This window comes from Oncorhynchus tshawytscha, linkage group LG20 (genome assembly GCF_018296145.1).
Source record: "Oncorhynchus tshawytscha isolate Ot180627B linkage group LG20, Otsh_v2.0, whole genome shotgun sequence".
NCBI lineage: Eukaryota > Metazoa > Chordata > Actinopteri > Salmoniformes > Salmonidae > Oncorhynchus > Oncorhynchus tshawytscha.
In genome coordinates, this window is record NC_056448.1 from 46,975,015 (window position 1) to 46,991,667 (window position 16,653).

The following is a 16,653-nucleotide window of genomic DNA, read 5'->3' on the forward strand; positions in this document are numbered from 1 at the left end:
TCAGCACCCGCGTGTTTGATTTTCAGGTTCAGCCAATCAAATCAGTACCCGCGTGTTTGATTTTCAGGTTCAGCCAATCAAATCAGCACCCGCGTGTTTGATTTTCAGGTTCAGCCAATCAAATCAGGTTCAAAAAATTACTGTAGCATCTGATAAAACATTGTTTTATATTTTTTATTAAATCAATCAAAAATCTGCAGGTAATGTAAAATGTAAACCAGGTTGTCTTTACTTCCATCAGGCTGCGTTTCCCTCTGGGTCCCAAATGAGGTGCACATTGAGGTTTTTACACTACACAGCTGGTTTAAATGATCTAAGCTTTAATCAGCCGTGTATTCGGACCCCCTTTGGGGTCCCGAGGTCAGAGTTTGTGAAACCCTGCTATAAGGGAGTTTATTTGGTAAAACTCCTTTTTTAAATGTAAGTAAATTAAAATCCTATGGGCTTGTATCTTTCCTGATTCATTACTAATGCCTTAACAGAGATAATCAATTGGAAAATAAAAAACATTTTATTAAATCAATTGTGTCAAATATGACTAACAATAAAAATAGACAGGATTTGGGGATTATGTAATGTTAGAGGGATTTGGGGATTATGTAATGTTAGAGGGATTTGGGGATTATGTAATGTTAGAGGGATTTGGGGATTATGTAATGTTAGAGGGATTTGGGGATTATGTAATGTTAGAGGGATTTGGGCAATATTGTCTGCAAATTACCAAAGCAAATCTGTTGCAAAATGTAGTTTAATAGTTTGTTAGAAGCTTTATACATTCATTTCCACTTATCTTATATCTACATGGTATTGGGTATTACTGTGCTACACTGTAGACTTTGGGGAAAAGGGCGCTGTATTTTATTAATATATATAAATGGAAAATCTTTATTTTCACACCCATTGAGCAGAATGTGGAAGTGTCTTCCTTTTACGATGCTTGGCGGACAGACAGCCTGAATGAGTGAAGTCGGTGGGACCATTTACCAGTATACTGCACTGTTTACAACACTTGTTACTTCAACCCTGAGCTAAACATGGGTGAGCAGAACCTGGGCGAGCAGAACCTGGGCGTGCAGAACCTGGGTGAGCAGAACCTGGGCGAGCAGAACCTGGGCGAGCAGAACCTGGGCGAGCAGAACCTGGGCGAGCAGAACCTGGATGAGCAGAACCTGGATGAGCAGAACCTGGATGAGCAGACCCTGGGAGTGAGTGAGGACCCAAGACAAATGTTTCACAGAAGAGGAAAGAGACCATGTTATTCTCGCGTTGGGGAATCTAAAAGGGAATCTATTCTGTCTGCATTGTGGGAAGCTGCTGGATCTTACCGGATGGATCTGAATGACTTGCTGTCCTGCTGTTTACATGACAGGACAGGTGGAATCACTAACAGTCACTGTGTACTCTACTGGCATAAACCGACGATAAACATGCATTAGACAGGACAGGACAGGTGGAATCACTAACAGTCACTGTGTACTCTCCCTCACTGGCATAAACCGGAAACACTAACAGTCACTGTGTACTCAGGCATAAACCGGTAATCACTAACAGTCACTGTGTACTCAGGCTCCTCCCTCACTGAGGTGGAATCACTAACAGTCACTGTGTACTCAGGCTCCTCCCTCACTGAGGTGGAATCACTAACAGACACTGTGTACTCAGGCTCCTCCCTCACTGAGGTGGAATCACTAACAGACACTGTGTACTCAGGCTCCTCCCTCACTGAGGTGGAATCACTAACAGACACTGTGTACTCAGGCTCCTCCCTCACTGAGGTGGAATCACTAACAGACACTGTGTACTCAGGCTCCTCCCTCACTGAGGTGGAATCACTAACAGACACTGTGTACTCAGGCTCCTCCCTCACCGAGGTGGAATCACTAACAGTCACTGTGTACTCAGGCTCCTCCCTCACTGAGGTGGAATCACTAACAGACACTGTGTACTCAGGCTCCTCCCTCACCGAGGTGGAATCACTAACAGTCACTGTGTACTCAGGCTCCTCCCTCACCGAGGTGGAATCACTAACAGACACTGTGTACTCAGGCTCCTCCCTCACTGAGGTGGAATCACTAACAGACACTGTGTACTCAGGCTCCTCCATCACTGAGCAGGTAGGGGTGAGGATCTCGTGTGTATTGTGATGGGATTTTATATTGTGATAATAAGATGTTTTCTGGGTGTTTTTCTGGTTGTATAGAGCTCCCCTCTATTGGGTCACTGTCAGGGGAAACGTACAGTATTTCGGTTGGCAAAATGTTCCTTTTCTCCTTTCTTCTTCGCTGGCAAAACCAAATAAAAGGGGACGCAGTGTTATTGAGGCCCTGTTTTTATTCTATAATCTACTATAGGCCTATAAATTAAAACGATAGAGAGCAATATTAATGGCGTCTTTTTGAGGGCGCTAAAGGAGGCTAACTCCACCTTGTTTGACAAATTAATGTTTTTTTTTTTTGTTGTTGTTGGTTGTTTGTTGGTTTGGGATATTAAATGGTCAAAATAAGGCATGTGGTAAACACAGACTTAGGCGATTTTATACATTTAGTTCTATGAGATCATCTTCGTCAGCTAACATCACTTTTTTTGTGAATTTTGAAGCATTTATGTACTCAAAACAAGTGAAAAGCTACCGATGTGCTAACATGTAAAAAATAAATAAATGAAACTACACGTCAGGTTGCCTTTGACGTCTCCAACGAAGCTCGAGAACTCCTAACACTTGGCTGTTGTAGTTCCATTTCTGACAGCTAGCGACTCTTTAGCAACGGACTCATTTTGATTCATAGAGGTCATGTTAACTGACTGATTCTGGTGTTAACCTCAAACCTTATTGCCCCGTTTATTTCACCCATAGGAATGTCTGCACGATCCAGATGTAGAAACTAACAACTCATTAAATTATTTTTTTATGGCTTCGAGCTAGCGAGTTCTGTAAGTGATATTATTTTCACGTGACTTCAGACGTCACGTGACTTCAGACGTCACGTGACTTCAGACGTCACGTGACTTCAGACGTCACGTGACTTCAGACGTCACGTGACTTCAGACGTCACATGCTAAAGGTGCTGGTATTTATTCTCCTTTTCTGATGTTTTTATCTTCCTACAACTATGAATGTTAATATTAAATACTTTTTGTTTTAATGTTTCTGTGTTCCTTTCTTTGATATATTTTCAGTCCATCAAATATAGAATATATTTTTTTACACTTTGTTATGTGACAGAGGTCTGCGATAATCCAAAGTTAGTGTACCTCATATCATAGGTGTGTGTTTTGGTTGTAGTTGATCATTTGACAGGCTTATTTTAACGTTGACTACACTAATGATGGCAGTGTGCGATTGTTCAAATCTCTGACATGAATAACGACTTCCTGTCAGCTTATTTACATGTTCTAATTGGTAGTAAAAGCAGACAGACGTGTGTGTCTGTTTGTGAGTGTGTGTGTGTGTGTGTGTGTGCGTCTGTGTGAGTGTGTGTGTGGTGACATATTGTGTGTGTGTGTGTGTGTGTGTGTGTGCGTCTGTGTGAGTGTGTGTGTGTGGTGACATATTGTGTGTGTGTGTGTGTGTGTGTGTGTGTGTGTGTGCGTCTGTGAGTGTGTGTGTGTGTGGTGACATATTGTGTGTGTGTGTGTGTGTGTGTGGGGTGACATATTGTGTGTGTGTGTGTGTGTGTGTGTGTGGGGTGACATATTGTGTGTGTGTGTGTGTGTGTGTGTGTGTGTGTGTGTGTGTGTGTGTGTGTGTGTGTGGGGTGACATATTGCAGCGGTGAACCTCCCTGACAAAGAGGAAGATTTAATTGAACACAGTCCAGATGGGAGCTGTCATAGAGAGGTATGGGAAGAGAGGAGTACAGTAGCGCACCACACACACACACACACACACACAGGAGCTGTCATAGAGCGGTATGGGAGGAGAGGAGTACAGTAACGCACAACACACACACACACACACACACAGGAGCTGCCATAGAGAGGTATGGGAAGAGAGGAGTACAGTAACGCACCACACACACACACACACACACACACACAGAGCTGTCATAGAGCGGTATGGGAGGAGAGGAGTACAGTAGAGCACAACACACACACACACACACAGGAGCTGTCATAGAGAGGTATGGGAAGAGAGGAGTACAGTAACGCACAACACACACACACACACAGGAGCTGTCATAGAGAGGTATAGGAGGAGGGGAGTAGAGTAACGCACAACACACACACACACACACACACACACACACACACACACACACACAGACAGAAGCTGTCATGAATAGAAGAACTACAGTAATATGGAACACAGACAGACACATTAAAACGCTCCTCTGGACCAGATGACAGGGCATTAATAAATACATGAATATTCATGACCTGACTGTTGTTGTGTGTCTCCTTGTCTCAGAATGTGGTCTGATTAGCAATTAAGGCCATACAAGGGCAACAAGCTCTTACAGTGCAGAATATGACATTTGTCCAAAAAAGGTCACATTTTGAAGGTTCATTTTAGGCATTAATTCAGAATGGTTAAGGTTTGGGATTAAACAATTGAATACGCAACTCTAGGATAGAACACGCGACCCTGGGATTGAACACGCGACCCCGGGATTGAACACGCGACCCCGGGATTGAACACGCGACCCGGGATTGAACACGCGACCCCGGGATTGAACACGCGACTCCGGGATTGAACACGCGACTCTGGGATTGAACACGCGACTCTGGGATTCAACACGCGACCCAGGGATTCAACAAGCGACCCCGGGATTGAACACGCGACTCCGGGATTGAACACGCGACTCCGGGATTGAACACGTGACTCCGGGATTGAACACGCGACTCCGGGATTGAACACGCGACCCAGGGATTGAACTCGCGACCCAGGGATTGAACACGTGACTCTGGGATTGAACACGCGACTCTGGGATTGAACCTGCGACTCTGGGATTGAACACGCGACTCTGGGATTGAACACGCGACTCTGGGATTGAACACGCGACTCTGGGATTGAACACGCGACTCCGGGATTCAACACGCGACTCCGGGATTGAACACGCGACTCTGGGATTCAACACACGACCCAGGGATTCAACACGCGACCCAGGGATTCAACACGCGACTCCGGGATTGAACACGCGACCCTGGGATTGAACACGCGACCCAGGGATTGAACACGCGACCCAGGGATTGAACACGCGACCCAGGGATTGAACACACGACTCCGGGATTGAACACACGACTCCGGGATTGAACTCGCGACCCAGGGATTGAACACACTAACAGTCACTGTGTACTCGGGCTCCTCCCTCACTGAGGTGGAATCACTAACAGTCACTGTGTACTCAGGCTCCTCCCTCACTGAGGTGGAATCACTAACAGTCACTGTGTACTCAGGCTCCTCCCTCACTGAGGTGGAATCACTAACAGACACTGTGTACTCAGTGATTCCACCTCAGTGAGGGAGGAGCCTGAGTACACAGTGTCTGTTAGTGATTCCACCTCAGTGAGGGAGGAGCCTAACAGACACTGTGTACTCAGGCTCCTCCCTCACCGAGGTGGAATCACTAACAGACACTGTGTACTCAGGCTCCTCCATCACTGAGGTGGAATCACTAACAGACACTGTGTACTCAGGCTCCTCCATCACTGAGGTGGAATCACTAACAGACACTGTGTACTCAGGCTCCTCCCTCACTGAGGTGGAATCACTAACAGACACTGTGTACTCAGGCTCCTCCATCACTGAGCAGGTAGGCGTGAGGATCTCGTGTGTATTGTGATGGGATTTTATATTGTGATAAGATGTTTTCTGGGTGTTTTTCTGGTTGTATAGAGCTCCCCTCTATTGGGTCACTGTCAGGGGAAACGTACAGTATTTCGGTTGGCAAAATGTTCCTTTTCTCCTTTCTTCTTCGCTGGCAAAACCAAATAAAAGGGGACGCAGTGTTATTGAGGCCCTGTTTTTTTTCTATAATCTACTATAGGCCTATAAATTAAAACGATAGAGAGCAATATTAATGGCGTCTTTTTGAGGGCGCTAAAGGAGGCTAACTCCACCTTGTTTGACAAATTAATGTTTTTTTTTGTTGTTGTTGGTTGTTTGTTGGTTTGGGATATTAAATGGTCAAAATAAGGCATGTGGTAAACACAGACTTAGGCGATTTTATACATTTAGTTCTATGAGATCATCTTCGTCAGCTAACATCACTTTTTTTGTGAATTTTGAAGCATTTATGTACTCAAAACAAGTGAAAAGCTACCGATGTGCTAACATGTAAAAAATAAATAAATGAAACTACACGTCAGGTTGCCTTTGACGTCTCCAACGAAGCTCGAGAACTCCTAACACTTGGCTGTTGTAGTTCCATTTCTGACAGCTAGCGACTCTTTAGCAACGGACTCATTTTGATTCATAGAGGTCATGTTAACTGACTGATTCTGGTGTTAACCTCAAACCTTATTGCCCCGTTTATTTCACCCATAGGAATGTCTGCACGATCCAGATGTAGAAACTAACAACTCATTAAATTATTTTTTTATGGCTTCGAGCTAGCGAGTTCTGTAAGTGATATTATTTTCACGTGACTTCAGACGTCACGTGACTTCAGACGTCACGTGACTTCAGACGTCACGTGACTTCAGACGTCACGTGACTTCAGACGTCACGTGACTTCAGACGTCACATGCTAAAGGTGCTGGTATTTATTCTCCTTTTCTGATGTTTTTATCTTCCTACAACTATGAATGTTAATATTAAATACTTTTTGTTTTAATGTTTCTGTGTTCCTTTCTTTGATATATTTTCAGTCCATCAAATATAGAATATATTTTTTTACACTTTGTTATGTGACAGAGGTCTGCGATAATCCAAAGTTAGTGTACCTCATATCATAGGTGTGTGTTTTGGTTGTAGTTGATCATTTGACAGGCTTATTTTAACGTTGACTACACTAATGATGGCAGTGTGCGATTGTTCAAATCTCTGACATGAATAACGACTTCCTGTCAGCTTATTTACATGTTCTAATTGGTAGTAAAAGCAGACAGACGTGTGTGTCTGTTTGTGAGTGTGTGTGTGTGTGTGTGTGTGCGTCTGTGTGAGTGTGTGTGTGTGGTGACATATTGTGTGTGTGTGTGTGTGTGTGTGTGTGGGGTGACATATTGTGTGGTGTGACATATTGTGTGTGTGTGTGTGTGTGTGTGGGTGACATATTGTGTGTGTGTGTGTGTGTGTGTGTGTGTGTGTGTGTGTGTGTGGGGGGGTGACATATTGCAGCGGTGAACCTCCCTGACAAAGAGGAAGATTTAATTGAACACAGTCCAGATGGGAGCTGTCATAGAGAGGTATGGGAAGAGAGGAGTACAGTAGCGCACCACACACACACACACACACACACACACACACACAGGAGCTGTCATAGAGCGGTATGGGAGGAGAGGAGTACAGTAGAGCACAACACACACACACACACAGGAGCTGTCATAGAGAGGTATGGGAAGAGAGGAGTACAGTAACGCACAACACACACACACACACACACACAGGAGCTGTCATAGAGAGGTATAGGAGGAGGGGAGTAGAGTAACGCACAACACACACACACACACACACAGGAGCTGTCATAGAGAGGTATAGGAGAGGGGAGTAGAGTAACGCACAACACACACACACACACACACACACACACACACACACAAACAGAAGCTGTCATGAATAGAAGAACTACAGTAATATGGAACACAGACAGACACATTAAAACGCTCCTCTGGACCAGATGACAGGGCATTAATAAATACATGAATATTCATGACCTGACTGTTGTTGTGTGTCTCCTTGTCTCAGAATGTGGTCTGATTAGCAATTAAGGCCATACAAGGGCAACAAGCTCTTACAGTGCAGAATATGACATTTGTCCAAAAAAGGTCACATTTTGAAGGTTCATTTTAGGCATTAATTCAGAATGGTTAAGGTTTGGGATTAAACAATTGAATACGCAACTCTAGGATTCAACACGCGACCCTGGGATTCAACACGCGACCCAGGGATTGAACACGCGACTCCGGGATTGAACACGCGACTCCGGGATTGAACACGTGACTCCGGGATTGAACACGCGACTCTGGGATTGAACACGCGACTCTGGGATTGAACACGCGACTCTGGGATTGAACACGCGACTCTGGGATTCAACACGCGACTCCAGGGATTGAACACGCGACTCCGGGATTCAACACGCGACTCCGGGATTGAACACGCGACTCTGGGATTCAACACGTGACCCAGGGATTCAACACGCGACCCAGGGATTCAACACGCGACTCCGGGATTGAACACGCGACCCTGGGATTCAACACGCGACCCAGGGATTGAACACGCGACCCAGGGATTGAACACGACTCCGGGATTGAACACACGACTCCGGGATTGAACACGCTACCCAGGGATTGAACACACTAACAGTCACTGTGTACTCGGGACTGAGGTGGAATCACTAACAGTCACTGTGTACTCAGGCTCCTCCCTCACCGGGTGGAATCACTGAACAGACACTGTGTACTCAGGCTCCTCCCTCACTGAGGTGGAATCACTAACAGACACTGTGTACTCAGGCTCCTCCCTCACTTGGAATCACTAACAGACACTGTGTACTTGATTCCACCTCAGTGACCCAGGGATTGAACACAGTGAGGGAGGAGCCTAACAGTCACTGTGTACTCAGGCTCCTCCCTCACCGAGGTGGAATCACTAACAGACACTGTGTACTCAGGCTCCTCCATCACTGAGGTGGAATCACTAACAGACACTGTGTACTCAGGCTCCTCCCTCACTGAGGTGGAATCACTAACAGACACTGTGTACTCAGGCTCCTCCCTCACCGAGGTGGAATCACTAACAGACACTGTGTACTCAGGCTCCTCCATCACTGAGCAGGTAGGGGTGAGGATCTCGTGTGTATTGTGATGGGATTTTATATTGTGATAATAAGATGTTTTCTGGGTGTTTTTCTGGTTGTATAGAGCTCCCCTCTATTGGGTCACTGTCAGGGGAAACGTACAGTATTTCGGTTGGCAAAATGTTCCTTTTCTCCTTTCTTCTTCGCTGGCAAAACCAAATAAAAGGGGACGCAGTGTTATTGAGGCCCTGTTTTTTTTCTATAATCTACTATAGGCCTATAAATTAAAACGATAGAGAGCAATATTAATGGCGTCTTTTTGAGGGCGCTAAAGGAGGCTAACTCCACCTTGAACTCGCGACTCTGGGATTGAACACGCGACTCTGGGATTGAACACGCGACTCCGGGATTGAACACGTGACTCCGGGATTGAACACGCGACTCTGGGATTGAACACGCGCCTCTGGGATTGAACACGCGACCCAGGGATTCAACACGCGACCCAGGGATTCAACACGCGACTCCGGGATTGAACACGCGACTCCGGGATTGAACACGCGACTCTGGGATTGAACACGCGACCCAGGGATTGAACACGCGACTCTGGGATTGAACTCGCGACTCTGGGATTGAACACGCAACTCCGGGATTGAACTCGCGACTCCGGGATTGAACACGCGACCCAGGGATTGAACACACGACTCCGGGATTGAACACACAACTCTGGGATTGAACACGCGAGTCCGGGATTGAACTCGCGACCCAGGGATTGAACACACGACTCCGGGATTGAACACACGACTCTGGGATTGAACACGCGAGTCCGGGATTGAACTTGTGACTCTGGGATTGAACACGCGACTCCGGGGTTGAACTCGCGACTCTGGGATTGAACACGCGACCCAGGGATTGAACACGCGACTCTGGGATTGAACACGCGACCCTCTGAACTGGAGCTCGCTTCTTATACCCATTAATTCTGAATGGTTAATGGTAAGGGATAATGGTTGAGGTAAGGGTTAATGGTAAGGGGTAATGGTTAAGGTAAGGGTTAATGGTAAGGGTTAATGGTAAGGGTTAATGGTAAGGGTTAATGGTAAGGGATAATGGTTGAGGTAAGGGTTAATGGTTAATGGTAAGGAGCTGATCGTGGACTTCAGGAAACAGCAGAGGGAGCAGCCCCCCTATCCACATCGACAGGATCGACAGGACCGCAGTGGACAAGATGGAAAGTTTCAAGTTCCTCTGCGTACACATCATGGACAAACTGAAATGGTCCACCCACACAGACAGCGTGGTGAAGAAGGCACAACAGCGCCTCTTCAACCTCAGGAGGCTGAAGAAATTTGGCTTCTAAAACACTGAAACTTTTACAGATGCATAAACGAGAGCATCCTGTTGGGCTGTATCACCGCCTGGTACAGCAATTGCACTGCCCTCAACCGCAAGGCTCTCCAGAGGTTGGTGCGGTCTGCACAACACATCACCTGGGGACAAACTACCTGTCCTCCAGGACACCTACACCACCCGATGTCACAGGAAGGCCAAAAAGATCATCAAGGACAACAACCACCCGAGCCACTGCCTGTTCACCCCGCTGTCATCCAGAAGGCGAGGTCAGTACAGGTGCATCAAAGCAGGGACCGAGAGACTGAAAAACAGCTTCTGGATGATAGTGGGGTGAACAAATTACTAGTCTGACGCTCTAACCACTAGGCTACCTGACGCCCCGTTATAGGCTATCGCAATGCTGTATTCCGCAATTTCTTGGCTTGCAATGTCTCGCTCAAATTCAGTAAAGTAGGACTATGAATGAGTAGGCTGAACTGTTCTACAAGCAACAGACCGAAGACATGCGTTTTACATAGCGAAGAGGAGGAGGAGCAGGCAGAGAAAATTAGCCTATGCGCACGGTTCTTTCTATCGCTTGGTAATCTGTATCTAGCAATGCCTTGTACATTTACCAAACGTATATTAAAGTATATATTAGGCTACCAATGACTTTGGCTAAACTTTTCTTCATAGTGCCAGTGAATTGAAGTTGAACATCGCCAAATGCATCCGTTTAATTAGACCTACATGTGCAATACGAAGTATTGCCAAGTTCAAATCCCCGAGCTGACGAGGTACAAATCTGTCGTTCTGCCCCTGAACAGGCAGTTAACCCACTGTTCCTAGGCCGTCATTGAAAATAAGAATTTGCTCTTAACTGACTTGCCTCGTTAAATAAAGGTAAAATAAAGGTAATAAAAAAAAATTAAAAAATGAAACCCTGGCTTTCTTGATATCCTAAACCAGGACTCGCCTACCCTGTTCCTGGAGAGCTACCGTCCTGTACGTTTTCCCTCCAACTCCAGTTGTAGCCTAACTAACTTGATTCAGTTTATCAACCAGCTAATTATAGAGTCAGATGCACTAGATGAGGGTTGGAGTGAAAACCAACAGGAAGGTAGCTCTCCACGAACAGGGTTGGAGAGCCCTGTCATAGGCAATAGGTCGCAAAGCAGCAACCCTGCTAAACATTTTGGAAATTGCACATACTCGTCCGTAAACACAGTCCTTTGCAAATACAGTTCAGTTGCTCAAATCAGCTGGATGAGGGGGGCATTGTTATTAGGAAGGACGTCTACTATACCATGGATCACTAAAATAATGATTATGATCACACTTCATCAATGTACTTATGATGGAGACACCTATACATTTGGCAGCCAAGCACGAGATATCAGTTTGAACCTATTATCGTGAGGACACGGCGTTGAAATATCTTCACGCCTACAATAAAAACATCCAGGCGTCCATCCATTCAATTAGAAAACAATTACGAATTGCAGGGAGGGGTGGAGGGGGCAGTTTTGGAAAAACGAATCCTGTGTGAATGGTCCTCTGGAATAACGCACATGGTTGGATAATAATGACAAAACTAACATCTCTAGTAATACCCGTCCGAATAGGTCTCTAACATGGCAAAGGAGAGCTTTATCAGCGTGGAGTGCGCCGCGTCATCCCGTGCGTCAAGGCTGCACACAGCAGAAATATCACTGCAATATTCTAGTTGCTGTACACCACCTTCTATATTCAAACAAAATGACCTTTTATAGGCTAAATTAATGAGCAAATGGGCAGCATCATGCTCATGTCAGTCCTCTAGAATCTGAATGTCGTCTTCCTAGCAGGACTCTGCAATAACGAGGTGGCGTGTATGTGTGTGCACTTCCGTTTCAGCGTGCTTTGGGAGTCGCGCAAGAGTCGACTCCAAAAGTCCTGGAGTCGTGCCCCACTAAATACATGCAATGGGCATTGCTCATCTAACGTTAACGTTCCTCCATACAATAGTCAATCTGGTTTGTTTAGCAGTGTAGCTAGATAACGTTGCAGCCCTTACCTTATGTACTGATTCAGTAAACTCCCTTCTCTGTCAATGCTATTTTATTATTGCCATTATAATCCTAAATGTGCGCTGACTGATCAACACAGCGGCAAGTTAACCAGGTCAAACAACAACATAATTGCCCTTGGGACCTTGGTGCAGTCAAAAGAAAAGTACATGCTTGCGAATTTAGTTAGCTTTGTGGCTGTTTTCAACACATCAACTGTTTTAGAATAAAATATTTTACCAAGCAAACAGAAATAAACATTCAATCAGCACTGAGTGAATGAACAACAACAAAAGTTTCCTGTCATCACCAGACTGTCCATATAAATAGTGTCAAGATAACACATTCACGACAGGGTTTGTAGAAAATAGACAGGGTTTATGACTTTGTGGCTGTGGTAACTAGTGACGACCAATAGGAGGTCTTAGTGTGTTGGCTTTGCCACTTGGAGGAGACATTTTGACCATTCTCTTCCGTGTATAGTTTTGACACCCCGCTCCCAGTCCTGTCACACACACTGGCCGCACAGACACGCGCGGTGTGTGCTTATTTTCAATTATTAGGTGGCACTTAAATGAGCGTCATAGAGTTGTAATGGACTGTGATGGGTCCGTGACGGGTCTATGGGTCCGTGATGGGTCCTTGAAGAGACCGTGATGGGTCTGTGATGGGACCGTGACGGGTCTGTGACGGGTCCGTGACGGGTCTGTGATGGGTCTGTGATGTCCCCGTGACGGGTCTGTGATGGGTGTACTAATGCACATCTTGCCAATAGTTTGCATCTGCAGGAAAGGCAACTCCCCTCCTCAAGCTCTCCATCTTCATGCATTGTTATTTTCTAGATTTTTGTCCATGCAAATAAAATGTGGGCTAAAAAAGTGAAATAAGAGTATTATCTGAGTAAAATAAATAAATAAATGAATAAAAAGTATTATCCGAGTTTTTCGCGGGCTACCGGTGTCCTAGCTACCTACCAGTGTCGGCCCCGCCTCCTACCTGCTGTGTACCGTAGTCCTCCTAGCTAGCTAACTAGCACCCAGTGTCCTTTGCTAACACCTGCCCTCGGCGTCCTTAACAGAACTGCGGGAAAACATTACCCGACAGGCGGCGGGGGCGAAGGACACTGTCTACCGATTGTCCTAGCTAGCTAGCTAGCTAGCTACTAGCATTGTCGGCCCCGCCTCTTCTTCTGTGGGGTTTATCGGTCGGGTGGCATCCAACGTTATGGTACATTAAAGCCATGTAGTAACATCATGTAGTAACCAAAAAGTAACCAAAAAACTGTTAAACAAATCAAAATATATTTTATATCCCTCAAAGTAGCCATCGTTTGCATTGATGACAGCTTTGCACACTCTTGGCATTCTCTCAACCAGCTTCACCTGGAATGCTTTTCCAACAGTCTTGAAGGAGTTCCCACATATGCTGAGCACTTGTTGGCTGCTTGTCCTTCACTCTGCGGTCCAACTCATCCCATATTTGGCCTTGTGTTTTAGGGTACTGTCCTGCTGAATTTGTCTCCCAAAGTGAATTGCTTTGCCACATTTTTTTGCAGCAGTACTTTAGTGCCTTGTTGCAAACAGGATGTATGTTTTGGAATATTTTTATTCTGTACAGGCTTCCTTCTTTTCACTCTGTCAATTAGGTTGGTATTGTGGAGCAATGTTGTTTTTGTCTATCACAGCTATTAAACTCTAACTGTTTTAAAGGTCACCATGGTGAAATCCCTGAGCAGTTTCCTTCCTCTCCGTCAACTCAGTTAGGAAGGACGCCTATACCTTTGTAATGACTGGGTGTATTGATACACAATCCAAAGTGTTAATAATAAACTTCATCATGCTCAAATGGGATATTCAATGTCGACTTCTTAAATTCAATACTTTTTTGTTTGTTGGTATTATATGATGAAGATTCGTTTCGGATCGAAGCGTTGTCAATGAAGCATTGATTTTGGAGCTTCGACAGTGTCCGGGCCTTCTCGTTCTTTACTATTATTGTAGCGTCACCATCTTTATTGCAAAAAAATTAAATACAAATACACAACTTTAAGCTACATATTTCATTTGACAGAGGTAATAGACTGCCCCATTGATCAGCACAGGAAATTGATAAAACGGGACCTTATGTCAATATTACTGGTAAGCTAACGGTTCCAGAAATCAGGAATACAGACGGGCTCTATAGAACTCTATATCTGAGTGACTGTGTTCCATACACCATCACATGTTACTGTACGTTGGGCACCTACTGACTAAAAAAAAAGACAATTGTTATGAATGATTATTTTTCTCAATGACATGTATTGCTAAATTAAAGATTTAAGCACCACATTACAACAAGACAAAACAGCTCAATTAATCATGATGGTCTTGCAAGAATTAAATCAAAGGTTGTTTTAAATACTTTAAAAAAAAAAGCATGAACAAGTAGTGGAATGGGAATAGTGTGAAGAATCCAATACATTACCTTGTATGAAGAACAAACCACATTATTGTGGAAGCACCTCCTCTATGAGCAAGAATGAGGCTGTTTGAGGAGGTTTGAATACTTAGCAACCTGCCTACACATAGTTAGAAGTACAATAGACCAACACAGCTACTGTAGTAGGTCAGCGCTGGGTGCTGGAAAACCTTGGTAGAGCATGGGTGGAATAGGTATTGTGGTGATCATGTGAAGGTGTAGACCAGTTAGACCATAGTGTGTTATCATTTCAGTAGTCTACCAGTTAGACCATAGTGTGTTATCATTTCAGTAGTAGACCAGTTAGACCATAGTGTGTTATCATTTCAGTAGTCTACCAGTTAGACCATAGTGTGTTATCATTTCAGTAGTAGACCAGTTAGACCATAGTGTGTTATCATTTCAGTAGTCTACCAGTTAGACCATAGTGTGTTATCATTTCAGTAGTCTACCAGTTAGACCATAGTGTGTTATCATTTCAGTAGTCTACCAGTTAGACCATAGTGTGTTATCATTTCAGTAGTCTACCAGTTAGACCATAGTGTGTTATCATTTCAGTAGTAGACCAGTTAGACCATAGTGTGTTATCATTTCAGTAGTAGACCAGTTAGACCATAGTGTGTTATCATTTCAGTAGTCTACCAGTTAGACCATAGTGTGTTATCATTTCAGTAGTCTACCAGTTAGACCATAGTGTGTTATCATTTCAGTAGTCTACCAGTTAGACCATAGTGTGTTATCATTTCAGTAGTCTACCAGTTAGACCATAGTGTGTTATCATTTCAGTAGTCTACCAGTTAGACCATAGTGTGTTATCGTTTCAGTAGTCTACCAGTTAGACCATAGTGTGTTATCGTTTCAGTAGTCTACCAGTTAGACCATAGTGTGTTATCATTTCAGTAGTCTACCAGTTAGACCATAGTGTGTTATCATTTCAGTAGTCTACCAGTTAGACCATAGTGTTATCATTTCAGTAGTAGACCAGTTAGACCATAGTGTGTTATCATTTCAGTAGTAGACCAGTTAGACCATAGTGTGTTATCATTTCAGTAGTAGACCAGTTAGACCATAGTGTGTTATCATTTCAGTAGTAGACCAGTTAGACCATAGTGTGTTATCATTTCAGTAGTAGACCAGTTAGACCATAGTGTGTTATCATTTCAGTAGTAGACCAGTTAGACCATAGTGTGTTATCATTTCAGTAGTAGACCAGTTAGACCATAGTGGTTAAGTAAGGAGACTTAACATCTGAGAGATGTACAGTAGCTATACATTATGTTCCTGATAAGACTATGTAACACTGTACATAAGGACTATGTAACACTGTACATAAGGACTACTTAACAGATCAACCTGCAGCTGTTGACATAAGCATTTATGAACTGTTTATGCACTTCCTATGAATGTGTAATGAATGTTTTATGATGTCCTTACAGTATCTATGTACCCGTCAAATAAAGTGTTCCCAACTACTGTATGTACTGAGACTGGAGTTCGGACTAAATGAGAGAAAGGACTTCATGGCACTGCCTTGGCTTTTAAGCTGGTATGGCACTAGGCCTGGTTTGGCACTAGGCTTGGTTTGGCACTAGGCTTTGTTTGGCACTAGGCTTGGCACTAGGCATGGTTTGGCACTAGGCTTGGCACTAGGCATGGTTTGGCACTAGGCTTGGCACTAGGCCTGGTTTGGCACTAGGCATGGTTTGGCACTAGGCATGGTTTGGCACGAGGCATGGTTTGGCAGGCATGGTTTGGCACGAGGCATGGTTTGGCACGAGGCATGGTTTGGCACTAGGCATGGCTTGGCACTAGGCATGGCTTGGCACTAGGCCTGGTTTGGCACTAGGTCTGGTTTGGCACTAGGCCTGGTTTGGCACTAGGCCTGGTTTGGCACTAGGCTTGGTTTGGCACTAGGCTTGG

At 44.6% G+C, this 16,653-nt stretch overlaps 1 protein-coding gene across 6 annotated transcripts in view; it reads left to right on the plus strand.

The window, feature by feature from the left end:
* Positions 1-6,775, plus strand: part of LOC112240330 (cingulin-like protein 1) — a 70,951-nt gene extending 64,176 nt beyond the window's left edge. For 4 of the 6 annotated variants that reach the window (XM_042302756.1, XM_042302755.1, XM_042302758.1 and 1 more), the window contains one exon: positions 1-519. This exon is cut by the window's left edge and continues 556 nt beyond it. The gene's annotated coding sequence lies outside the window, so the exon portion shown is untranslated. Of the gene's footprint in view, positions 1,451-1,583; positions 3,144-5,317; positions 5,414-5,557 lie in introns of those variants that run through there. The other 2 variants (XR_006079482.1, XR_006079481.1) reach the window with 2 other exon arrangements.
* The last annotated feature ends 9,878 nt before the right edge of the window (positions 6,776-16,653 follow it).